The following is a 25,873-nucleotide window of genomic DNA, read 5'->3' as shown; positions in this document are numbered from 1 at the left end:
CCTCAAATTTCCTAGAGTCCTTCAAATCTTCCTAGCTGTTGATTCCCTGAAATTTCTCCAACTAACCCCTTGTATCCAAATCCCAGAGGCTCAGAATCCATTTCCCATGGAATCAGACTTGAGATAGTTGATTATCTTATCTACCGAACAACTCTCTGAGACATGTGCTATCTGTATCTATGTTTTACAAGTGAAGAAAGAGTTGAAGTTAGAAAATTTATGTAACTTATCCAAGATCACTAGGACAATAGTTGGAGGAACTGATTAAAACAAACAAACAAACAAAAAATGGGCCTTTATAATAAAAAAACTATACAGTCTCATGGAGGTGGTTTTATTAAGAATGAATCATTAAAATCCATCCTAATGTCTTCTTGATAGTATTTTCAAGTTGGCAGATCATATAAATGCTGAAGGCATAGCTTATCTTGTTACATCAAATATCTCTAATAATAGCTCTATAAGTAGAAGGTGAAATGAGATATAAATAATGGTATGGATGGATGAATTAACAGCTAGTTGTATCGCTGTACCCAATAAGTGTTGATTAATAGGGCCATGTAAAAGTAGCCTGTGTATTTTTCGAGGGCAGCATATTGTTAATGACTACACAGGCCTGCCACATATATAGCTCTGATAAATGCTTGTGGAATTTAATTGAAGCCTTAGGGAGTCCCTGATAGATTGCCATCAAACCCTGTTCTTGTCTTACATGATATTTATGTCAGTGAATTGAATAGAGCCGGCAATCATAATTATACAATCCGCTCTAACTGCTCCATTTAAACCATGCTGACAAAATACACATTAAAGGAAAATTCTAAGATATCAAACTCATTAATATTTTTTAAACATTTGATGAGCAGCCACTATGTAATAGATCCTCTCCTATGCACTGAAGCCACAAAAATGATGAAAATGCTTTTGATTATGTGGTAGAAGACGACGTCCAATAGATTTCAAGTGAAGTGCTAAATTAACTTTTTTGAAAATTTAGGATAATTGGTCAAGGTGTTCGTTGGCATTGGGGTGATTATACATTTATGGAAAACCCAACAGTAGAATATTGCTATCAGAACTATCTGAATCAAAGTTTTTCTGGGTTAATAGAAACACAATGTCTAGATCACTCAAAGGTAGAATACCCAGCTCTATTCTGATCTGGGAAGACCACATCTACAGTACTATATTCAATATGAGCACCACATTAAAACACCACAGCCAACATTTAAAAAATGACACATACGCTAGCAATTACCCAGACTGAAGCAACCAGAACACTCTGGCATCTGTGCTCTAGGGAAAATAAGTGAAGGGATAAAGATTAACTTTAAGAAATGAAGCCTAAGAAAAGTCATAATCCATTCACAACAGTTGCTATGTCAAAGAGAGTGTAGGCTTGCCCTTTGACGCTTCAGCAAAAAAGGGGTAAAAAAATCACAAGGAGCACATTTTGGTTTTACCTAAGAAAGAACTTTGCAACACCTATACCAATTTTAAAAGATGAGTCTTCTCTCTCAAGACAGGGTGAGTTTTCTCTTCCATGAAAAAAATATATTTATGTATATACTATATATTATGTTATATATATGTTATATATATTATATATTGTATGTTATATATATTATATTGTAAATGTTATATATATTATATGCTATATATTATATATTATATGTTATATATTATATGTTAGATATGTTATATAATATATTATATGTTATATGTTATATAATATATTATATGTTATATATTATGTTATATAACATATATGTTATATATAATATATTATGTATGTTATATATATTATATAATATATGTTATATATTATATAATATATATGTTATATATAATATAATATATATGTTATATATATTATATAATACATATGTTATATATTATATATGTTATATATGTTTGTTATATGTTATATATGTTATATATTATATATGCTATATATATTATATATGTTATACATATTATATGTTATATATATTATATATATATTTTTTGAGATGGAGTCTCTGTCACCTAGGCTAGAGTGCAGTGGCGTGATCTCGGCTCACTGCAACCTCCGCCTCCCGGGTTCACTCCATTCTCCTGCCTCAACCTCCCTAGTAGCCAGGGCTACAGGTGCCCACCACCACACCTGGCTAATTTTTTGTATTTTTAGTAGAGACGGGGTTTCACCGTGTTAGCCAGGATGGTCTCCATCTCCCGACCTCATGAGCCACCCGCCTTGGCCTCCCGAAGTGCTGGGATTAGAGGCGTGAGCCACCACGCCCGGCCCATGAAGTAAATTTTTGAAAGAAGCTGCATAATATTTGTTGAGCTCAATAATAATAAGGTTTTTTCTACTTCTAAAAAACAGAGACCTTTTGCTTGAGAATAAGCCATTTCATAAAATAGAATGTCATGATGGCTTTTTAAACAGATTTTATATATCTTGAAATAATGCATGTAATTTATTTCTTATAATGATATACTTGTTCCCCAGAATGTACTCAGATAAACATAATGAGAAAATAGAATTCAAAGTGCAACAATCTTTCTGGAGTAGGGTCCAACAAATTGATCTTATACCTTATTCTATTTATTTGAAAACCTCAGGTTATTACCAATACCATAACAATAATTCCCTACCATATATATATATGTTAGTCCTTGTCTCATGATATCACTAAGCCACATAATGTACAGCGTCACTTGAAATCTTAGAGGAATATCTACATACCTTGAATTAAGGGAATATAGATCTACTATAGGCACTATTTTTGGTGTCAATTTAATGAATTAAAATAGAAAGAGCAAAATATATAAATATATTACTATGTGTAACATAAACATGATTTGTACTTTTTTTTCTTCATTGGCCAAAAGATAAAATAAGACAAACATACTTTATAATTTTTAATGTTTTCCAGCCAGATAATTATCAATGGTTATGAACATTGGGAATGTTATTGAAACCATAAAAATATTTTTGCATTATCTGTTGCCTAAAGAGACTTAACATCCATTCTTTTCACTAACATCCAAAGCAGAAGCCCTTACTGTTCTAAACAAAATAAAATGGTGAAACCGATTCATGTGAACAAGGCAGAGTCCTGACTAGTATATAGAACAGTGACCCCTGTCCGGAAATCATTTTTAAAAAATAAAATGACAGTGATTTTTATAAAGTTAATGCTTCTATTTATTTATTTGTACAGTGTTAGTGGGTCTAAGTACAATTTTGTTACATTGATGTACTCGATAGTGGTGAAGTATGGCCTTTTAGTGTAGCCATCACCCAAATAGTGTACACCGTACCCATTAAGTAATTTATCTTTCCCCACCTGCTCCCAACCCTTCCACACTACTGAGTCTCCAATGTCCATTATTTTATACTCTGTGTCCATGTGTACACATTATTTAGCTACCACTTGTAAGTAAGAACATGCAGTATCTTATTTTCTGAGTATTTCACTTAGGACAATGTCTCCAGTTTCATGCATGTTGCTGAAAAAAGACATAATTTCATTCTTTTTATGGCTGAGTAGTATTCCCTGGTGTATATGTACTACATTTTATCTAACCATCTGTTGATAGACACTGAGGTTGATTCCGTATGTTTGCCATTGTGAATAGTGCTGCAATAAATAAATATGCAAGCCAAGGTTTTTTTTATATAATGATTTCTTTTCCTTTGTGTATATACCCAGTAGTGGGATTGTTGGATCAAATGGTAGATGTATTTTTACTCTTTGAGAAATTGCCAGATTGTTTTCCATAGAGGTTACACCAATTTACATCCCCACCAATGGTGTGCAAGATTTCCCTTTTCTCAATGTCCTCACCAACATCTGTTATTTTTTGTTTTTTTAATGCCAGACATTCTGACTGGTATAAGATGGTATCTCATTGTGGTTTTAATATGCCTTTCTGATGACTGGCTGCATTGAACACTTTTTCATATGCTTATTGTCCATTTTAATGCCTTCTTTTGAAAAATGTCTGCTCATATCCTTTGCCTGCTTTTTAATGAAGTTATTTGTTTTTACATGTTGAGTCATTTGAGTACCTTGTAGAGTCTGGATATTAGTCCTTTGTCAGATGTATAGTTTGCAAATATTTTTTCCTATTCTGCAGGCTGTGTGTTCACACTGTTGAGATATATGTATATGTATATATATATATATATATGTATATGTATATATATATATATATATATATATGGACACACACACACAGCTTTTTAGTTTAATTAAGTCCCATTTGTCTATTTTTGGGTTTTGTTGCATTTGCTTGTTAGGTCTCACAGTGATTAGTAAGGTCAAACAGCAGACATTTTTCTAAGAATAGATATTAACTGTAAAATACATATATTCTCAATTTGTAAAGAAACCAATGATCCATTATATGCAACTATCAACTCTTCAAACATTGGTCTTTTAACAGGAATCAAACAATGTGTTACAATTCTAGGACAAGGAGCTAATTAAAGAACAGAAAGTTGTGATTTCCACTGTGGAATATCATGTTAGAAAAGGAAAATATGGAGAAATAAAACCATCATTTTATAAGTTAAATCTTAGGAAGACAAAATGAACCAACCGATGGAGGATGATTTGCAGGAAGAATTTTGATGAAACTGTACAATACCAGGAGGTGGAGGTTGCAGTGAGTGGAGATCACACCATTGCACTCCAGACTGGGCAACAGAGTGAGACTCCATCTCAAAAAAAAAAAAAAAAAAAAAGAAAGAAAGAAAAGGAAAGGAAACTGTACAATAACTTTCAGCAATGATCAAATTTCAAATCACTATCAACACCCTGATGACAAATATAAATGAAGCCCCTATTATATGCAAGCATTATACTAAGTACAAGAATAAAAAGAGATTTAAGAAATGCTCCCTGTTGCTATTGAGCTTAAAGTTTAGCAATCAGGGACAGGAGATCAACTTCACCATGCACGCTCCAATTAATCTGTGATGGCTTTCTGGAGTGTTGCACAGTAAAACAATCTGATCTAATGTCAAAGCTTTACAGAAAAGGAGACCATTTTTTATGTATTGAAGTTTGCCATTGCCATGGGAGAGAGTAGTGAACTGCATGGATAGGCAGCATGCATAATGATTGAAAGCACAGGCTCTCGAGCCAGGGAGCCTGGCATAAGAAAAAATAAGCATAGGCTGGGTGTGGTGGCTCAAGCCTGTAATCCCAGCACTTTGGGAGGCTGAGGAGGGCAGATCATGAGGTCAGAAGATCAAAACCATCCTGGCCAACATGGTAAAACCCTGTCTCTACTAAAAATACAAAAATTAGCCAGACATGGCAGCACACGCCTATAGTCCCAGCTACTCAGGAGGCTGAGACAGGAGAATCACCTGAACCCAGGAGGTGGAGGCTGCAGTGAGCTGAGATTGCGCCACTGCACTCCAGTCTGGGAGACAGAGCAGGACTCTGTCTCAACAAAAAAAAAAAAAAAAGAAAGAAAAAGAAAACGTAAGTATACTAGCATGTACTAATAATTACAGACATGTTCATGTTTATATACAGACATATATAGAGGGTGAGATAAGGATAAACCTATTGCAATGTGTGTGATGTACAGATAGACGATAGATCACACCAAGATAAATTAATTTGCACCAGAACACTAATGGAAGATTTCAATGAAAACATGGAAACTAAACTGGTGTAGAGGAAAGGCTAGAAACTAAATAAGTGAAGTAGAAATTGCAAACAAAGTGGGCCAGGCTGAGTAACAGCAATAGTTAGGCTACTCCAAAGCAAAGCCATACGATCTGTGATTTTCATTTTTATGACAGACCACTTTGGATGAAGTAGAAGTTTCTTAAAAGAGCCATGGAGAAGACAGAATGCAAGGACAAGGACTGTGGACACTTTTTTATGCTTGGACTTTATTTTGTACTTTAGGGAATAACAGATATTTCTTGAACACAGAAGTGTTATATTTTAGCGCGGCTCTCAAGGGTTTATAGGAGACCTTCCAGAAGTTCAAAGAAAAAAGCGGTCACCTAAATAGAATTCTTGCACATATCTTCCAAAAATTTATACAAAACGACAAAACGATATGTTTTGCCAAAATAACAAGAATTTGAGTTTAAAAATGGGAGGAGAGAAAGGGGCAGCCAGGACCTGTTGTTTCAGGGCTTTCTATTACTCCAGACTTCATTCAGAAACTGGAGACTTAATTGGTTACTTCTGGCAAATGGGCCACAACAGCACATATCAAATATAGTATGTGTTGCATCCATGAGGAATTATTAGCTGTTGGCTCGTGGCTCTGAGTTGACACTAATTTCCAGGAACTCAAAATCCCACCCACTTTTGTTCACAAGAGTGAGGAATTTGGAGCTCAAATATATTTGAAGTCTTGTAAATAGTTTATCTTACAATGAGTCCAGTAGACCTGAGGGACCATTCTGAGTTTTATTTTTTGGAAAAGCGTATTACGCAACTGTCAAAATCTCTAAGCTGTGTGTGTGTGTGTGTGTGTGTGTGTGTGTGGAGTGCTAGAGTAGAAATGGCCAAGAGCAAATGCCCCTCCAAGAACCCTGAATAAAACAAAACTAACATGATATGCATTTCTGGAGAATTCTCAAGATTAATGCCAAAAGTAAAGAACTGAAAGATGCAGTCATGTTAGTTCTTATCATATCCCTGCATAAGTCAACTCTGGCTAATACAGGGGCTTAATGGATCCTGGAGGGTGACAGTAGATTCTCATAAACTTAATTAGAGAGTGATGCCAATCACAGCTCCCATTGCAAATATGGAATCTTTACTGGTGCAAATGATCAGAGCACTTGCACCTGGTATCTATTTATGCACCTATTGAGCTACTGAGTGCTTTTTTCCCAATATCAATTAATAAACACAATCAGAAGAAGATGACCAATGACCTTGATCTGACTGGAGCAATAGTACTCCCTCTCTGTCTTATGTCAAGGTTATTTATATTCCCTTCATCTGTTATAATATAGGCTACAGAGACGTCTCATATTCCAGAAAACATCATGCTAGCATTTTACATGATTGAATTTATGCTAATTAGACCTGATGACACAGTATTCTGCTAGTAAGACACACACATGTTGGCAGGTGATAGACAATTCCCATGAAAAGACAGGGGCCTACCATATTAATAAAATTGCTAAAGTTCAGTGTTCTAAAACATGTCAAAATATCCTTTGTGAAAGATAAGTAGCAATAGGGCCAGGTATGGTGGCTCGTGCCTGTAATCCCAGCACTTTGGGAGGCTGAGGCAGGTGGATTGCTTGAGGCCAGGAGTTTGAGACAAGCCTGGCCAATATGGTGAAAACTCGTCTCTCCTAAAAATACAAAAAGTAGCCGGGTGTGGTGGTGCATGCCTGTAATCCCAGCTACCAGGGAAGCTGAGGCAGGAGAATCACTTGAGCCTGGGAGGTGGAGGCTGCAGTGAGCTGAGATTGTGACACTGCACTCCAGCCTGGGTGACAGAGCGAGACCCTGGAAGGAAGAAAGGGAAAGGGAGACGAGGGGAAGGGAGGGGAGGAGAAAGGAGGGGAAGGGAGGGGAGGGAAGGAGAGGGGAGAGGAGGGGAGGAGAGGGTGAGGGGAGGGCAGGGGAGGGAAGAGAGGGGAGGGGAAAGAAGGGGAGGACAAAGGAGTGGAGGGGAGGGGAGGGCAGGGGAGGGAGGGGAAGGGGAGGGGAGGGCAGGGGAGGGAGGGGAAGAGGAGGGGAGGTCAGGGGAGGGAAGGGAAGGGGAGGGAGAGGAAGGGAAGGGGAGGGGAGGGGAAGGAGGGGAGTAGAGAGGAAAGGGAGGGGAAGTGAGAGGAAGTGAGGGGAAGGGGAGGGGAGAGCAGGGGAGGGAGGGGAGGGGAGAGGAAGGGAGGGAGGGAGGGAAGATGTAGCAAGGTAATGTTTTTAGTGTTGCTGAACATGTTGAACATAAAAGATTAATTCCAAAATGTCCATCTCACTAAACGTTTTAATATCTTCCTTTATGGCGAGGTCGGTAAACTTTTTCTATAAAAGGTCAGATAGTAATTTTTTTTTAGAGAGACAGGGTCTCACTCTGTCATCCATGCTAGAATGCAATGGTACAATCATAACTCACTGTGTCTTCCAACTCCTGGGCTCAAACGATCTTCCACCTCAGCATCCTGAGAATCTAGGACTACAGACATGTATCACCACACTCAGCTTTTTAAAATGTTTTTTAGAGATGGGGTCTTGCTGTGCTTCCCAGGCTGGTCTTGAACTCCTGAACTCAAGTGATCCTCCTGTCTCAACCTGTCAGAGTGTTGGGACTACATGCACCACTCTGAGTCCCAGATAGTAAATATTTTATATTTGTGCACTATAGTCTCTCTTTTGCAACTATTCAACTATGCCATTGTAGCATGAAACAGCCATGGACAAGTAATGAATGGGGTGTCTCTGTTACACTGAAACTTCATTGAGAGTGAGTAAACCATATTTGGCCTAAGAGTCATAGTTTGTTGAACCTGTCTTTATGGTGTGCCAAAAATTTCAGTATCCAAGCTTGTTGATTGTAGAATCTATGTTTAAATTAACTAGTTCCTCCCATTGGGAGAAACAGAAGCCAACCAAAAGAGAACTGTCTCCCTAGTCTCACCTAATGGGGTGCATTATCATAAAATGTAGAGACCGCATTTCAATACTTAATATTCTGTAACTATGGAGTATTAAATCTCAAGATTTTTTTATTTTTTTTGAGAAGGAGTCTCGCTCTGTTGCCCAGGCTGGAGTGCAGTGGTGCGATGTCGGCTCACTGCAAACTCCGCCTCCCAGGTTCAAGCCATTCTCCTGCCCGAGCCCCCCCTCCCCCCGCCGAGTAGCTGGGACTACAGACACCCACAACCACACCCAGCTAATTTTTTTTTTTTTGTATTTTTAGTAGAGATGGGGTTTCACAGTGTTACCCAGGATGGTATCGATCTCCTGACCTCGTGATCCACCCGCCTTGACCTCCCAAAGTGCTGGGATTACAGGCATGAGCCACCGCGCCCGGCCTCAAGATTCTTAATGTACAACATTCTTACAGAATAAAAGCATGCATACACACATAGAGAGACAATACTGTGCTATTCAACATTGAGGAATACACTTCCAAGACATTTCCTCAAAATTTCAGTGCTTTCTGCTTTACAGCAAGGTGGACCTTTTAAAAAGGAACTTTACTTCCTGAGATGACACTATAAAATATGCTGTGACTTTGCAAAAGCAATAATTTCTCTTCAATTTCATGAATACAAACAGGCAATTTCTATAATCCTTCACGCCCTCACTACCTTCCAAATAAAATTGTTCTCATATTCATTGTTAGTAATTTAACAATTACATTCAATGAGTATTTAGTTGATTGTGTTTCCTTTGTTATCTTGCTCATCAGTGTTGTCCAACTTAAACTACAAGTACAGATCAGATCTGAAACTTACATCTCTTTATATCGCATTGACTACAACTGATACTTAGAATACTGCTCAGAAAGATTATCAACACAGACTAGGTGATTGTGATTTTCTGTGGCAGGGACCTCTCAACATGACATAAGGGGAAGACAGGTCATTATTCAACCTCTAGACAGACCTTACAATACTTCAATCATTCCCAGACGGGTAAGAAATCCCTTTCCCCATTTCTGCTGGGGATATTGTGGCTTTCTTATTACTTCTTCTTTAAAGGCAATAATTTTTCTTATGCACTCCATGTCATCATTACTGTCTGAGTAGTGATTTCTCTAGTTAATCACTCATTGGTTATATTTCTTTAGTGTAACAGAGAAATAACTCCAATCCAATGCAGAAATAAAAATTTGTTTACTTTTATTTGGGCTAAAACAATATACGTTTTTGTCTAATTCTGATTGTTTGAAAGAAACAATCGAGAAAGAGGCCCTATGAGATCAGGGTCTGTGCTAAATAAGAAAATTATGAACAAGAATTCTACTTCCTGTTAATGCATCACGTTCAATTCCGTTTATACATACAAGGCTAACAATTTGTTACTCATACCGATCTACTCTCTGTAATGCTAAGGAACCCTTGCTATTATAAATCATTTTGTTTTTGATTTAATGATTTTTTTCCTACCAAGTATTGAGAGTCAAAAATCTTTTGTCCCTGCTCCTTTTATTTATGATTTGGGTGATTTAGGCAAATCACTCTCCCTGCCCAGGACTTACCTTTCCACCTACAAAAGGAAGAGATTGTTGTAAATGTCCATGTTATGATACTTTCTAAATTCATGAACTCCCTTCACTAATATTAAACTATTTGTTCTTTCCTGCAAAGTTTATCATGTCTGCGTATAAAATGAGAAGAATTATTTAAGTTGTGATTAACATAATCATTGTTTTGCCTTGCTTTTCTTACTCGAAGATAATTCATTTAGATCCTTCACTGCATTCTGTTTTTTTTAATAATGTAAGGATTTCCTCAACAATGCTGACCATATCATCTCCTTGCACTTCTTTCATTTCCATAATATTACATTATATCTCTAACTATGACTATCTTTTAAGTCTCTTCTTCTGGCTCCTAATCTACTCTTCCTGTAAGTACCTGTATTTTTCTGGGTTCTGGCTTAAATTTTATTTTCTATTCCTTGCACACAATCCTCCTGGCAGGCCTTTCACGTGGTTTGGAGTGTGGTCTGCACACTGACAACTGCAAATCTGCATCTCTGGCCCTCATCTCTCCGGAGTCCCACCCCTCCTGTTGCGGTGCTTAGTGTCTCACATCAGATGTGCTGTAAGACACATAAACTACTCCCTGTCTCATGCTGAACTCATCACATTTTCCTAAATTTCTGCTTCTTCTCTATTGTCCCTATTCTTATTAAATGTCATGTCATTCATCCAACTGCTCGAGCCAGAATCCTGGAAGTCATCTTTAAATCTTCCCACTTTCAATTCCTGCATCCATTGAATTTCTCTGAAAAATGTGTCAGTGTGATAAGTTAAAAGTTAAATAGCTTTGCTTATTTTTTTTCACAGTGTAACAGACTCCTGTGGACAAAACCCCATCCCAAATAGAACATAAGATTTGGCCCATGTGAGTACAAATTCATGAATTCATTTCAAAAAGGTACAATTTACATTTATATAGTATATTCTCTGAATTTGAAATTTACTTCCAGACTAAAACCAGCGAGGTGATCTGAGTGAATGCTTATCCTGTTCTTTGGCTATATTTTCTTTAGTTAGTTTTACAGGGAAATCAATCCAATCCAATCCAGAAGTAAATACGTATTCACTTTTATTTAGGTTAAACAGTATACATTTTGGTCTAACTGGTTGCTTAGAAGACACAATCCAGGAAGAGGTCGTATGAGATCAAGGTCTGTGCTAAATAAGAAAGTTATGAACGAAAGTTCTACTTCCTGTTAATGCATCACATTCAATTCCCTTTATACTTATAAGGCTAATAATTTGTTACTCATACTGATCTACCCTATGTCACGTGACTGCAGAAATGGAAACAATTACAAATGAAGCTTTGGACTATGACACCATCTCCCTTTACCCTGTTTGAAGTTTTATTTTTCCTCCACTTTTTGTTAAGTGACCTCCTCAGAAAAATATTTACAATAGTTCCTTCCCCCCAATTCAGAGTTGTACTTACCTGCTCTCATCCAAGGTCCAGAATTATTAAATGAAAAATTCCAGAGATAAACAACTGATAAGTTTTAAATTTTCTGCCATTCTGAGTAACATGATAAAATCTCATGCCATCCTCCTCCACCCTTCATCCCTCCCACGAGGTGAATCACCACTTTGCCCAGCATGTCTACCCTGAACACGACCTGGTCGTTAGGTATTTAGCAGCCATTGCAAATAGATCGACTGCTGTGGTATCACAGTGCTTGTGTTCAAATAACCCTTATTGAACTTAATTGTTTATTAGTTTATTCATGATTATTGCTAATCTCTTACCGTGCCTACCTTATAAAATAAATTGAATCATAGGTGTGTGTATAGAGAGACCAAAACATACTATATAGAGAGTTTAGTACTATCCTAAGTTTTAAACATCCACTGTGGGTGTTGGAACATATCCCCTGTACATAAGGGGTGACTACTGTACATAAGAACATAAATAAAAATGCTTTTAAGTATACAAATTGCAGCCACAATGAACAGAATTTTGGATTTATTTTTATTTTTATTTTTTACAAAGTCTTACTATGTGCCAATGTTAGGTACTCTTCTAAGTACTTTATAAGTATTAATTTATTTACTCCTAAAAATAAGCATATAAAATAGATGCTTATAAAGTCTGTAAAATGGAATATTGCCCATTTTAGATATTAAGAAATCAACTACCAGAGAAGCAAATTGCCTAACGTCACATTACCAATAAGTAATTTGGCTGGAATTAAAACCCAGGTGGTCTGGCTGTAGAGTACATGCACTTTATCACAATGCCAGAATCACAGCACTGTTTAACCTGACTTCAATCGGATTTAAGGTCAAACAACACATGCTATATTTTAGGGGAAGTTTTCAGGAAAGCCAATGTATTTTATATGAATTTTTGTGTGTACAGTGAAGCAGTATAAAAATCTTCACAACCTGCATGCAAATCTCCTTTCTACTAGGCACAGGAGAAATGGTTTCCCTGCTATCCAAGTATCTGTCAGAAATTAGTTCCTGGAAGATATACTTCTGTCTTAAATTTAACTTCAACAAGATCGAGGTGATATTCAAAGATGAGAAGATTATTTAGAAGTGACTCAGGACGTAATAGAACTAGACATGAAATATAGAAGAGGTTTCTGAAAAGCCTCACAAAAAAGAGAAATTTTGTCCTAAAAAATAAAAATGTTTGGAAACACACAACACAGAATACATGTATTAATGATGTGCAAAGAAATCTGTGGCACTACATGATATGTTCATAGGCAGAACCTGGCCAGGTGGTTTTAAATGAATCTGGGGAATATTTTTATAAATATCAGGTGTGTTTGGATGGGCTGTGAAAGACATCCACATGAGAACATTTATGTGAAGGCAATTATTTTAACATATGTTCTTAATGTCAGCACATACCCCAAATCAAAAGAATCTTAGGGATAATATTCCAATTTTGAAATTTTGAAAATTATTTCTTACTTTTAAATAGTTAGTTTAGATTTCTCTACACCACTTTACAAGAGCTAGGATCATTTTCTAAAATGTAAGCAAGACCATCATTTAAGTAATAATATGCTGAAGGAAGGAAATTGGTAGAATGTAATTACACATACATACTTAAAATTAATTATAAAATATTAACTAAAATTACTGTGATATCATTATGGTTAAGCAGTAAGGTTTGTACAAACCGGAGAGGTAGAATTGCATGGCTTTTATTTACTTGATGTTTTCTTTTAGCTAATATCTTTGCTAAATAAACAAAGTTAGCTAAACTAGACACTTTAGATGTACTTCTTTTCGTTTTTGTTTGTTTGTTTGTTTTTTGTGTGTTTGGTTTTTTGAGACAGAGTCTCGCTTTGTTGCCCAGGCTGGAGTGCAGTGGTGCGATCTTGGCTCACTGCAACCTCAACCTCCCGGGTTCAAGCAATTCTCCTGCCTCAGCCTCCCGAGTAGCTAGGATTAGAGGCGTGTGCCACTACACTGGACTAATTTTTGTATTTTTAGTAGAGACGGGAATACCGTGACACTTTAGATGTATTTCATCTCTATCAAATAAATTTTAAAAGAGCCAGATTAAAATCATTCAGTTCCTTACTGAGGATAGCTTGTAAAATCACCCAGACTCTCTTGTTATTTCTACTCAGAGACTCATTACCATCTCCTAAATGTCACTCTTGTAATTTCTGTAACTGCCACCAAATGGTTGGTGGCTCCTTGCTTTACATAGAAAAACATAGACGACTTATTTTTCTGTCTGTATGAGAGCTTAAGAATAGTGAGACAAGCTCACTATTGATTCAGCATTGCCTATCTTATGAAATATAATAATACCAAGTTAATAAACTGCAAGGTTTGACTAAACTCAGGCATAAATTTAACTCAGAAATATCTCTGCAGAGAATTTTAAAATAGATACCTAATTTTAGTTAAATATTATTGACCATCAATAATTATTTAGATTATCACTAAATAAGGCTATACTCAGTAAGTTTGCTGGTAATTTATTCATACTTCTTTTAAGGAACCGATCACTTACACTGGATCACTCTGAAAGCAACCTCTTAGATCACCTGATATTACATTCTCTTAACAGGCCCTGTGAGAAGGCTTGGCATATAGCAGATTCCTAACACATATGTTTGTTCAACCCAACATTTATTAAGTGTGTGGTACTGGCCTGACCCACTTTCTAAGCATAGGGCCACTGAAGTGTCTCTGTCTTCAAAAAGCTGTCTAACACATCCTATCGATATAGTGTAATAGATCTATTTTCTGCAGGACTATGCATAAGATCCTGGGAGAGTACATAGAAAGTACATCTACCTAAGGCAGAAAAACAGGCAGCACCTTCAAGTACTTCTGTTACATGGGCAATAGGATGAAGAAGTGAGCAGCATGAGCAAAGTTACTGAAGTATGCTAGAAAATAATGCTCAAGGTCTTAAGCAATTTAATAGCTAAAGGTTAGAGTACATGAGGGTGGTAGAAGGTCAGAATAGAATTATAGAAGAGGCATGGTAAAAGACTGGAGCAGTGGATCCAGACAAATTTTGCACAATATTGAAGAGTTTGATTTTTATCAGGAAGTCTAGGAGAATTAGCTAAAAGGCATTAAGTAGTGAAGTAATAGGATTGATTGGGACTTTGTAAATAACTTCTCGACAACAATGTATAGATTGAATTGAAGGAGACTGTACGATGCTACAGAGACTCTGGAAAAAGTGGCCTAAATTATAGCAATGGCAATAGGAAAGGAAAAAGAACATTCTAAGAGATACTGTGGAAATGAACTATATGAGATCTCAAACTGGTTATGAAAACAGTGAGGGAATGGAAGAGCCACTTATATCTCCCAAGAGTCTGACCTGGTCAACTGCGTGGATCCTGGTGCCAATCACCAGGGTAAAGGATATGAGAAGAGGAGTAAATTCAGTAGAGGGCAAGAGAAAAAAGAAACCTTGATGATATCTCAGTGTGCTGAGTTCAGTTAGGCCTTGATAACTTCTGGAAACAAGGGACAGCATAGAATAGTGGTTAAGAGAGCAGTGTTTCTGTAAAATGGGGTGATTATAATAGTTCCTGTCCCCTAGGAATACTGTGAGTAGTATATGTAGGAAATACTCACGAGACAGGGCCTGATGTGTAAATGTTCTCTAATCATATGATTCATTGTTGTTGTCTGTATCCAATTAGAGACACCCAGTCAATTTAAAGTGGGTGCTAAAGCCCAGTGGAGAAATATGGCCCAGAGAAAGAAATTTTGGAATAATCCTCAAGGTGGATAGTGTTTCTCAACCCTAGTTGTTCTTCAGAATCATCGGAGCATTAGATAATGCTGTTACCTAGGCTTTTTTCCTGGTGATTCTGAACAGCCAGCAATGAAAACACAGTTCAGATGGAGGTGGAAGATGGAATCATTTACCAGATGAGATCTCCCAGGAAGAGTGAGCAGAATAAGGGATCTTTACATTCAAGGTTTCCAGACCAAAGTCATCTTTCTAACAAGACCAGCTCTTTCTCCAGAATCCATGGTTTTATTTATCATAATAGGACTCTGTGTGGTCCAATGTGAACCACAACATCATGGAAAAATCTGGAGATCCTGGAGTCTATTGTTTTGCACTGCCTTTAATGAGATGGGGGGCCAGGGGAATGCTTGACAAAGCCAGTGACTATTCCTGCTGTCAATCATGCTGAGGCAAATTTCAAGCAGGCCTTGAGAATGCTGGGACTGGAAAAGATTCTTCTGGGTTTGGTTCTTTCATTGAGGGTGAGCTACTCTTGGATATGTGAAAACAGGCTAAAAACTATAGCAGCACCATTAGGCTGGTGGCTACAGTGGGGGTAGAGGCTCTAGCCTCAAAATGGTGCTTTGAACCACTGGGCTCACAGGCAAATGGGAAGAATGATGACCATTTCTTAGGATACGAGAATAGCAGGGCACACTCCTAACATTTGAAGACTATTGTTGGCTCCAGATGAATAAGACAACTATCCTAACAGCCTCTTTTGACCTGGACCTCCAGGGGCCCACAGGTAAATGAAAAATCTATACTTTTTAAGAAGTGGTGCCAAGAAGACCTATAGAATCAGGTCTACTGTGACATGGAGCCAGCACAGCTGAGCATAATAGCGGAAAAGAGAGACTCCCTCATCTGTTCCACTCCCAAATTACAGGTTATCTGTAGCAGCATCTTCTTTGGAGGCCACAGACCTTCCCGCTATGCTATAGGAAGTGCACCGTACTTGTGAATTTCAACTGAAACACATAGTGGAAAGTCATTAAGTCACAAAGACCACTACTTCTTTATGCATCATTAGATAACTATGCCTTGATGTGTTGTACATAGAAGAGGCAAGGCTCAACTAAGGCACAACTAGACTAGAAATTGGTCTAAACCAAAAACCAGTATTTTTCCAATTATATTATAGGGTGTATTTGTAAACAACAAATATAGTAGTCCAGTTTGGCTAATTGCAGAATAAATATAAGAAATAAACAAAAAATCAGGCTGGAAAAAAAATTGCTTAGAAGATGAATTTATGCCCTGAGTCTCAAGGAAGAGTGGAAACTAAATCTAGTAAACAACGGAGAAATTGATATTACATAATGGCAATGATTTTTTGGCAACTCATCCATTCCCTTCCACAGATATTTCATAAGCCCCTACACTGCACAGATACTGTTGTGGGCTCTAGGAATATAGTGGTCACAAAAAAAGACAAAGTGCTTGCCATTATGAAGCTTAAATGCTAATATAAGAGTCAGACAGTAAACCAAGTTTGTAATAAACCTGGAAGTAATAAATGCTACAAAGAAATAGAAAGTGGGATAAGGGGAAAAGGTGATATGGAGGTGGAGGCATCCTGGTTTTTCAGGTGCTATTTTCTACAGATGACTTCTCTGGGAAGGGACATTTGAATAAGATCAGAAGGCAGAAAAGGAAGGAGCTATGTGGGCACCTGAAGAGGGTGTGGGAAGAATAGCAAGTGCAAAGGCCCCAGAATGGAAAGAAGCAACCAAATCCCGATTTCACGATGCTGACTGCCTTCCTATTTTTCTTACATGAAAGTCTATGTTATTTAATACAGGACTTGTTTCTGTGTTTTGTTTTGTTTTTGATAAATATAATTTTCACAACATGGAGGTTGAGAAGAAGAAAAAAAATCTCTCCATCCTCTTTGTCCTCTAGAAAGATTAGAGCCAAAATAAGTGTTTAACAAATCTACCACTACCGTTCCCATCTCCAAAGCCCTACTATCATTTTTTAGTACACCAATTTTCTCTTTTATTGTCTGTCAACTGAGGATATACGGGAGCAGCCCTTTATTGTTATATGAAACATTCTCTGCAATTTGGGAAGGCTGAGTTTTCCTTTTGCACTTCTAATTATGAAAGGGAACCTGGACACAGGATGTTCACAGATATCAAGCAGCTGCGAAAGAGTACTTCTCTGATGCTTTCAATTCATTAAAAAGCATATTTTGCTCCTTTCTGAGGAATAGCTCCTTAGAATTTCCATAACACAATGATATTCTGACCAGTTTGACAGTATCACACATGCAAAACTTTATTTTCTCAGCATTTTGAATAGAGGCGCAAAGTTACATGACTTTCTGGATGTTTTAGAGTACACAAAACACCTCAGAGAAAATTGTTTCTTAGTTATAGCTTCTTTGAAGCTAGCAAGAGTTTCAAGTTTACTAGTGTCTTTCAAATTGGGAATATTAGAAATTTGATTTTTTTTCTTTTTGCCTCATACCATTGTGGGTCTTACTCTCTTTACTCTCTTGAAATTCCCTGTATTAAAGCTATCTTCTGTTCAACAGTAACACTTTATTAATTTATACCTGTCTTAAAAATAGAGTGGGAAGGCAATCTAGCCAGCAAGTACTGTCATGATAGAGCATTCTTTCCTGGTTCTGATGGAGAAACTTTCTAGGGGGTGTGGAAATGGCATTATCAAAAATGAAAAATACTGTCTTGAATTCAACCTTGTCCCAATTATTGAACTTGAAATAGGGCAAGCTTTAAACCATAACAATATTGGTAATGTAAGGCAATATTATATGACATAATGTACAGGACACCAGAAAAGTTCTCTGCCTAAAATGCTAACCCCTTCATAGATGCTCCATTAGGAATGCATTACTTTGAATTAAATGCTTCTTTATCCCCACAATTTTCTTAAAGCACCATTTTATGGAAGGGTACAGATGTGAAACATGTAATGGAATCTTTTGATGGAGTTTAGGACACAAGAATATAAAGCTAGTAGTAGGAAGGGATACTTAAAGTGCAGGAAAATGTTGGTAAACCACACTAAATCCATTCCTCCCATGTTTATCCTAGAGACAGCCCTACATGAAACAGCAAATGCTTAATATTCTCATTAACCATTCAGCAACCTTAGCATAACCATAGAGTATGAGGGAAGGCAATCGCCTAGGGAATGGGCTCTTCTCCAGTAGAAATACAAACACAGAGCAAACATTCCCAGCCATTTTCATCAAACTAAATTTGAACAAAACACCCACCTGGATGGTTTCAGTCTACAGTCATTTGAAGTTCATGTTTTATGTCTTCTCTGACACAAAAGAGCACTGTAATAAAAAAGGTGACAATTTGCCACTTATAGGCAAGTAAAAGGTAGAAAATTGCTCCAACCTGGCACAATTGTGTTGTTGTGTTTTTTTTGAAAATAATATTAGGATAGCTGCCTTTAAGGAAGCAACAATTTGAGGGTCTAGGTCTCATAGAATAAAAGGCAGTCTGTACAAAGTAAAGGTTGCACAATGTTTGCACATCACCATAAAAGTCTGTACAGCATAAAAGTATATTTCTGTGGCCTTTTTTCTTTGCTCATGCCATGCATCAGCAAAAGACAGATTATTATCATCATTATTTCTGTAACCTTCTTCATTATCCAAATGCTTTATAGACATTGATTAGTTAACTCTTCTACGAACCCTGCCAGAAAGGTCAATATGATTAATCCGAAGGCAGAGCAAGAGAGCCCTGAGGTTAAGTGATTCATCCTTCCCTCCAAGGAGATCAGTGGAGGACAAGCTCTAAACTCCAGAGTTCTTCTATCTGAAGCTGTTCCTATCCTTGCTGACATAGGTAACAATGAAAGTGCTTTTTCTTCCCTGGTACAGTTGATGCAGAGAAGACTCAAGCTTGTACACACTTATTGGTAAAGAATAAACTGTTATCCTTTGTGAGATTCTTCGTTTGATTAAAATAAATGCACTTTGGTAAAATTTTCAATTTGTGGCCAGAGAAGGTGTTTCAGGTTAGAGCTCTTACATCTTGATGCAACAGTTTGTTCTTCCTACAAATATTTATCAAGGTTCTACCATACCCCCAGAGGCGCATTCTAGGCTTCAGGAATACCAAAGTGAATTTGAGAGCCAATGTCCTGCTTTCATGGTGCTTACTCTCTAGTGAAGTGAGACAAACAGTAGAAACATTTAAAAAACAACAATAATAACACAGTGATAAAGCCAGGAAGAGAGTTAATGTAGGATAATGTAGAAACTGGTAAGCAGGTGTTTCTTTAGATTGGGTAGTCAGGGAAAGCCTCTCTGAGAAGGTGGCATTGAAAGTGTGTGACAAGAGGGAGTCAGCCTTGTGGAAAGGAGAGCCAGTGGCATTCCAGGCAGAAATAAGAGCTGAGCTAAAAAGTAAGCTACTAAAAGCCTGAGGTAGAAATGAGCTTGGTGTGTCTGGGGACTGAAGAGCAATTTAGTGTGGCTGGAGGATAGTCAACAACTGGGAGAGTGGAATAATTTAAGGTCAGAAAAGTAGGCAGGACTAGAATGGGTAGGTCAGAGAAAGAAGCTTGGAGCTTATTCTAAGTGCCTTTGGCAAACCACAGGGAAATCTTAAGTGGTGATGAGACAAAATCTTACTCCTATTTGCCAAACATTACTCTGTCATTTTGGGGGAAAAGAGCTCCAGGAAAGAAGCCAGTTAATAGGCTATTGCAGTGGTTCAGGTGAGAGATGATGGTGACCTGAACTGGGCTGGAGTAGTGCAGATCGAAGTGGAGATAACTGGATACATTTAAGATAGGAATTGACAGAAGACTTGGCAGGACTTGCTGACAGATGTGGAAAATATGAGCAATGAAATCAAAGGCAACTATTTATTTAGATAAAGAAAGGGAAACAAATTATTAGAAAGTGTTTGAAACCTTAGGCCTTTCATAATGCATTCATGGGGCTCAAGGATCCTTCATTTTTTTGAACAAATCAAGCAGGAGATAAGAAACATTTCAAGTATAATGACAAGGGTGATGTAATCTGGTTTCTGGCTCTTCACTATAGTAGGTGCTGGAAGAAAGTAAACTAGAAAACTAGATCATTCCACAACTGTTAAAGAAAATCTTAAAACCAAGACCTATTTAGGCCCATTTAAAATTATTAAATATGGAATTAATTCAAGTAAATTTTGTAACGATGCATTTATTAAACATTTTTTATGTTGCAAAGCATAGAGCTATTTTAAGACAACATAGAAGTAACCCAGCCTTCATGAAACATATTCTGGTGGGAGAAAATTGGCAACAAATAATTATCACAATTAATTATTCCAATTGTTATGAGGGAAACAAGGGAGAAACATGAGCCATTCTAGGAGGTCATTAAGGACTTATTTAGAAAGTGACACGTAAACTAAGGTCTGAAGGACTTAGTCATGAAGACGCTGTGACCATCACTTGGATATAAAGTCATAACTCATACACTTACACTCAGCAATTTACTGACTACAGCCATAATGTCACCATCTTCAAATTCTGAAGAGAGAGCATCTCGTCAATTGATTGCCTGGTGTCAGGGCAGGTGCACATTCCTGACCCAGTTGGTTGTGACTTGGGAATGAGAGTGTGCCAAAGGGAACAGGGGCCTGTATTTTCCAAGGACTAAAGGAGAAGCTGTTAAACTGGGAGAGATGTTGGGTATGACAGTAAATTGAATTATGTTTCTAATATAATCCTCTGCTCACCTTTTCATTCCTAGAGCTCAACAGAGTGCCAGGCATATAGGAAGCGTTCAATGTTGAGTGATGGATTGATTGAATAAATGAATAAAGGCAATTAGACACACAGCAGAAGGCAATTTTTGTCTCCCGCTAAGTAGTAAGAAAGTCTATATACCAGATCAATTATGGTCTTCTTCCAATATACGATACCATCACTTCCATCATCTTTTGGAACTGTGCCTCACTTACAGACAGACTAACAAAATTAAGTTAGAAATATTTTGATTATAATTGATACCTGATTTTTTTTTTCATATCTGAATCCAGTGCTTCTCAGACTTTACAGAGCATAAGAATCACCTGGCAGCATATGTGAAAACGCAAAATCCTAGGTCTCACCCACTTTGGAAGAGCCAAAGGAGAACCCAAGAATATCTTTTTTTTTTTTTTTTTTTTTTTTTTTTGAGACAGAGTCTCACTCAGTCACCAGGCTGGAGTGCAATGGCGTGATCTCACTGCAACCTCTGCCTCCCAGGTTCAAGCGATTCTCCTTCCTCAGCCTCCCAAGTAGCTGGGACTTCAGTTCATGCCAATACACCCAGCTAATTTTTGTATTTTTAGTAGAGACGGGGTTTCACCATGTTGGCCAGGATGGTCTCAAACTCCTGACCTCACGATCCGCCCGCCTCAGCCTCCCAAGGTGCTGGGATTAAGAATATGAATTTTAACAAAGATCTCAAGTGATTAAGATGTAAATGACCAAACTTACTTTGAGAAATACTGACCTCCAGTCATTCTCTTCCTAAGTCCAGTCTACCACAGATCTAAATGGTCCTGTGGGTTTCTTTGCCTTCCATTGTCATTGTCACTGACAATTTAGATATTATTTATCAGTTACATTCCAGTAGCCACGCATCTGTTCTTTCTTCAGTGTCTCTATGTCTCAATCCAACTTGTACTTTAATTTAATATATCTTCCCCAAACAATTTCTGGGCTAAAACAAAAAGTTCAAATAAAAAGTAGCAGAATCTAGTATGCTTCATTTCATCTACAAATTTGAATTCTATCTTTTCTCCAGTTTAGCCTCCTCAAACGTGAAGTCTTTTGCTTTACACGACTACAAAGGCATCCTACTTACCTGCTTTTCCAAAGAGTTTCCTGTTTTATGTGACTTAATACTCCCCGAAAGGAAACCTAAAAACAAGAATAATCAGAAGTCTGGTTTTAATCCAGTGTTTTTCAAGCTGCTGTGCGAATGTAATTTCCTTAGCTTCTCTGGAATCCATTTGTTCCATCAGTAAAGATGCAGAATCAGCTTAAACTAGTGGCTTTCACGCATTTTGATGACCACCCACTGTAAGAAATAGGTCATGACAATGAAGTTTCACAAAACATCCACAAAACACTTACACTTACTGCATGTGATGGACTCTGATATTTTATCTTTCAATCTACTTTATTCTGTCATATTATTTCTTGCATAAAAATGCTAGTTGCAGCTTTCTAAATTGATTTCACAACACTCTACTAGATCTGTTGGGGTGATCAGACCCAACACCAGGTCGTGGGGGTGACAAAGTCCGGCGGAGTCAAAGGAATGAGAAAAGTCAGTATGAGAGAGAAAGTGGGTCCAGGGGGGCCAACGCAAGTATGGAGGCTGCAAAGGCCCTGAGCTCTGGAAGCCCAGACTATTTCTTGGTGTTCAAACAAAGAAACAGGTGGTGAGAATGTGGGGTTGAAAGGGAGCATTGCATTAAGCACATGATTTACAGCTGTGACGGTTTAGCATTTATATGGCCAATTCTAAGGCACAATCGATCTAGGAGCCTGGGAGGGCTAGAAGCAAGGAGCCAGTAAGTCTAGACACATTCCAGAACCACGAGGGGTTTTACGCCCTGGGCTTAGGTTATGGTGCGTCAGGGCAGCCTTCCACCCTTTAGCACAGAGCTTGGTGTGTCAAAGGCCACAAGGGGTTTTAGACCCTGGACCCCAGACATGTTCCAAGACTCTTTTACATTATGTCAGACATGCAAGCCCTGCCTCAGCTTCTTGCAACACTCAGCTTTTCCCAACAAGATCATAGCTGCAGTCTGAAAAACACATAGATGATCTTTATGGTCTGCTCTAGTTCTAATGCTCTATGACAATGAATAAACAATAAGCTCTTTTGCATACTTACATGTGTTCCCAATTTATATATTTTTACTTTTATAAATAAACTCCACGGGAAAAAATAGATTTCCTAAGGTTATCTGGCAACTCTGATAAAACAGTGTTGATACATGTTATAAATACATGAATTTAAAATTCATAAAGTTTAATAACAATGCAAGCCAATGGAAAAAAATTGGATTTATTTTCTTATTTTCCCTCTGATCCAGGTACAGATTGCATCTCAAGAATTCTTACCATGATTGAGGAAGAGGTACTAAGATTGAAGTGATGTCCCTTCATATTTTTGTTATATCACTGGTTATGTCCCTTGGCTCTCAGCCCTGACTTCACTGTAAAATCACCTGGGGAAGTAAAATAAGCAAAAAACACCCCCATTCTAAAACTATTAATTCAGACTATAAGAGGGCGGAACTGAATCATCAACATTTTTAAATCTCTCCGAGTGAGGACTGAGAAGAACTAGACTAGCTGACATACATCAAAAGCCACAGCACTCTGGCCGCCCAGTTTAGCCCAACGACAGAACACAAGGGTGATGGAAGCATTCTTGCTTGAATGTAACATTTCCGTTTTATTCCCTTCCCTTACATTCCCCACAAGCTCCACACTAGTCTTCTCCTTCATCATCTTCATAATTCAAAATTGAGAACTGCTACCTACTGCAATTTAAGCAAAAGTGCCTTTAAATCCCAAATCTGCTCCATTGGCCCTGCTCACATACCTTAGGGTCCTTGAGTGCAAATGCCATTTGAGAAGCGCCACTGTATAAACTATTGATTCTTCTCTGTCTGTTCTCCAACTCACTCTGTAAGGTGGAGATGTAAACAGCTTACAGATGTGTCATTTTGAAGACCTGATAATAGGGGAGGAGTAACAACCAGTTCTCATCACACAGGTAAGCACTGGGAAAGGTGGGCTAAGAACAACTGGGGACTTTGGAAGACACAAGCAGAAGCCACAGACAGACTCAAGGGACTAAATAAAGGGTGTTACGTCATGATTTGGCTTCAATGCCACAAAGCCGAAATTTTGAGTGAATCACTCATTAAAAAAATCCATTCAAGATAGAGAATAAAGATTAGGAGAAACGTAGCAAAAACAAATGTTTGTTTTCGGGGGTTATAGTGCTTTTGGTTTTTGCTCTGTAGACTTAATTTTGTTATAGTGATAAGTTTGGTTTATTAAGGAAAACTTAACTTATAGTTAATTGTTTCCTTAATAAACAAGTGAATTGAATTTTGAGAAACAAGAGCTTTGTTTTGAATTCATAAGTTCTCACGTCAGATGAAAGCCACCGGGATTTATATGCTTCCTTATCGCCACCTTGTGTGCTTTAAAATAATGCAAGGGAAAGATAGCATAGTGCAACTTAGTTATCTATGGAAAATCAAAGCTGGCGGCTAAGCAGTTTATTAACAGACAAATACCCTTGATGTAGCTCAATGAGCCGCAGATGTAATATGGGACCATCTCATTCAATAATATGGCTTTCCCTGGCCTGCAGAAACTGATGTGAAAGGGCTTTCTTTTGTTTTGAGATTATGACACTTTGATGGTAATGTTATTTTAATATATAATAAAATTATATTATAAATAGTATAATAAATGATAAAAACAAATAATTTTAATTTTTAATACTATTGGTGCAAAAAGGTGGCAGTGTTTTATTTCACTACACTTTGATTCCCTTACTTTGCAAAAATAGGACAAATTTGGGATAGGTAGTCAGGTTTCCTGGAGAAGGCTAAGGGAGGTATCAGAGAACTCAGGCACCGCCTCTTGCTTTCTCTCCTCTCCTCAGCATAAGGATAGGACTTTACTTAGGTTGAGTTGGTTCAAAATCTGGACATGAGTGCAGGTGATATAGATGTCTCCTTAATGGAAATGTGTAGATGATCAATGCAACTGCTTCTGGAATGCCGAAAGGAATGCCACGGAAGGCTTGTGGTGAGCAAGAATCAAGCCTCTTCTCAATGCTGGCAGGTTTCTACCAGCTTGGAAGAGATCACCAACAGCCACGTGCTCTCTAGAGAAGCAAGGGGAAGGGAAAGCCACACTGAAATACTTTGCATCCGCTCATGCTCTGTGGGGCTCCCTCGTGCCTACTGATTTCTGTGCTGTGGTTATATGTCCTGGGGCCGCATAGCAAGTGTGCATGAGTGGGGTTTTGTGTGTGTTTGAGTGTGTGCAGGTGTGCCTGAGTGTGTGTGTGGGTGAGTGTAGCTGGCTGTAGGTGTGTGTGTATCTGAGCATGGGGGGGTGTGTTTGTGTGTCTGTGATTATGGCTGTGGCTGTGAGTGTGCATGAGTATCGGCGGTGTGGGTGACTGTGGGTGGAAATATGAGTGCGAGTGTGCGGGCTGTGTTTCTGTGGATATGTGTGAGTGTGGATATCAGCGTGGATGAGTGTAGGTGACTGTGCGTGAGAGCATGAGTCTGTGCGTGTGTGGAGGGGGTGTTTGTGTGAGTGTGGGTGGCTGTGGATGTAAGTGTGTGTTTGAGTGCACGTGTGTGGAGGTTCTCTTCTTATCAACCCAACCCTGAACTGATAGCTCTATTT

The sequence above is a fragment of the Gorilla gorilla genome, chromosome 6 (assembly GCF_029281585.2).
Source record: "Gorilla gorilla gorilla isolate KB3781 chromosome 6, NHGRI_mGorGor1-v2.1_pri, whole genome shotgun sequence".
Classification (NCBI taxonomy): domain Eukaryota; kingdom Metazoa; phylum Chordata; class Mammalia; order Primates; family Hominidae; genus Gorilla; species Gorilla gorilla.
This window is presented reverse-complemented; position numbering follows the sequence as displayed.